The following is a 2,692-nucleotide window of genomic DNA, read 5'->3' as shown; positions in this document are numbered from 1 at the left end:
TTTCAGTGCATGAAGAATGTGCTTTGGTTGGCAGACACCAGCATTACCTCACCCAACATATGAAATTTCTTCAAAGAAATAATCTTACTATTTGCTAACAAGTTAATGGGATTTGTTGTTATTATTATTGACTGGTACTCTACAGTACTTCTATGAATTTTAAATCAATACTCTATTAATAGTTTCTTAATGATCATAAATGCATCAGAGGTTTTTTCCTTTGTTTTAATACCTGTGGTGATGTTTGGCCCACACTGACCAGCACTAAATTCTGGTAAATTACCACTGGCCAGGATGTGATCTCTCTTCTTTAGAGTTCTGGAACTTTAATAATCACAGCTTTCAAATAACTGGTTTACTCTAGCCAAGCACTTAGTAGGTCAGTGTGTGTGTGTGTGTCTGTGTGTGCTAGAAGATCACTTTATTAATTTTTAAAATATCAGTGTTTCCATCGGCTGGATTACCTGTATCTGATATCTGGCACCCATTCGCTGGTACCAAAGTAACCAAGAAATCATATAATGTTGCTTGGTAAATATGAAGCAGAGTTAGGGGAGTTTGGTACTTAAGAGAGATTTTCCCTTCCAGCTGTGGTAGGTCCAGATAAATGAGCCCTCCTTCACTATCAAACACACCTTTCCAGCCCCTGTCCTCTTATCTACCATATGCAGAATTTCTCTTTTCTTTTTATAAATTCTAGATGAAAATCCAGTTTTGCTTTTCAATTCTGTTTTCTATTTTCAATATGCATACTTAAAAAGAATCAGTGACACTCCTTTACTAATTCAGAGTTTAACATAAGAGTAATGAAGCAAAAGGAGGCTCTCGTGCTTCAGCGTGGGAGTGGTGTTACATTTCAAGTGCAGCTCCAAAAGAAATTCCAATCTTTTTTTTTTTAAAGATTTAATTTTTTATTTATTTTTGGCTGCTTTGGGTCTTTGTTGCTGCACGTGGTCTTTCTCTAATTGTGGGGAGCAGGGGCTACCCTTCCTTTCGGTGCCCGGGCTTCTCCTTGCGGTGGCTTCTCTTGTTGCAGAGCATGGGCTTTCGGCGTGCTGGCTCCAGTAGTTGTGGCACGTGGGCTCAGTAGTTGTGGTGCACAGGCTTAGTTGCTCCGCAGCATGTGGGATCTTCCCTGACCAGGGCTCAAACCCGTGTCCCCTGCATTGGCAGGCAGATTCTTAACCACTGTGTCACCAGGGAAGTCCCCCTAAAAGTCTCTTGATTGCCACTTTCCTCCTAGCTTCTGGAGCACAAGCCACGTGCTCCCAGAAGCATGCTGTCCCCTGAGAACTGTAGTTCTTTCTAGACCTTTCTTTTCCACTCCTAAGGGATGAAGGAAGAAGCTTAAGTAGGCAGTCCCTGAAAGTTTTGTGGAAGCAGTTTGAGGGAAAAGGAAAGAAAGAAGCTGTGCATCCCCTATGTTAATAATTTTAATCTTGTCACATATACAAGACAATAAGAGAGCCCCATTATTTGTGGGGATTATGGGAACCACCTTGGTTTTAGAAAATGTGATGCAATGATTATTTACACTCAAAGAAGTATACCTACCTGACCTAAATAGTCTGTCTTTTTCCTCAAATACCAGTTAGGGTCTCTCTTCACCAGCAGTCCTCTGACTAGTAACTTTCTAAAATTCTTATGGTTGAGGGTGCTTCAATAGCTGAAGAGGGAGCACTGTATGAATTATGTCCCTCTCACTTACATACCTTCATAGCCTTTGTGCTCTGCATACAAATCTGGGAAAGAGCATTTCGTCCTATTTATTTTTAGCTAATATTGTTTAAAAATTACTTCCTAATCATTTTTTCAAAATACTTTTATTATTAAATTGTTTTCATTCATGAAAATTTGAAAATAAAAAAAGCAGAAAAAACCCATTTATATTTCAACACTCAAAGGCAAGCAAGAACTGTTCTCATGCTCTCTTGTTCTCTCTTTCCTCTCCTTTTCTTCCTCTCTTTGTCTCGCCCTCCTTTCCTTTCTCTCTTAACATGCTTTTATGAACCCATAGATGGAACCATATTATAAATACAGTTTTGTTATATTTAACTTAATTTATTAATATAACCTAACCTTAATATAACCTAAGCATTTCCCACTTATTCCGCATTTGTCTATTTCTTCGAAATAATATACTACATTTTAGTAACTTTCCTTTAATTAGGCATTTAGAATGAATTTTTCCAGTCTTTTGCTCTCATACTGCGGGCACCGGCTCCCCTGGAACACCACCAACATAACCTGGTCATAAGGCAAAGCTGAATGTATTGCTTCCCTCTGTAAAGGAGACCATTCATTACCTTGACAGAACCTTAGGAACATCTCAGAAGGATGAGGGCAAAGTTGGGATATTTATTAGTCTTTTGGGGGGATCTGATGTAAAGTGGGTTTTTGAATAAGAGCTTGACTAAGACAGGGTAAGAATCATATAATAGTTAAGGATTGATTGGAGGACAGGCCAGGCAAAGGCTTTGAGGCTGAGGTTTTGGAGACTGAAAGAGAAAACCAAGGTAAGAGTCTACCACAAATATTATCTTGGTTTTTGATGTAGAAGTGTTGCTTTTTAAATTACTGCATTTCTTTGACTAGTTGTAAGGACAGTTTTGTAACTTATTTTGGGGTAATTTTGATTTTTCATTTGAGAATTACTGGCTGATATCATTTGCAATTTTCTTACTGATTTGTA

The sequence above is a fragment of the Grampus griseus genome, assembly GCF_964374135.1.
Source record: "Grampus griseus genome assembly, chromosome: 13".
Taxonomy (NCBI): Eukaryota; Metazoa; Chordata; class Mammalia; order Artiodactyla; family Delphinidae; genus Grampus; species Grampus griseus.
This window is presented reverse-complemented; position numbering follows the sequence as displayed.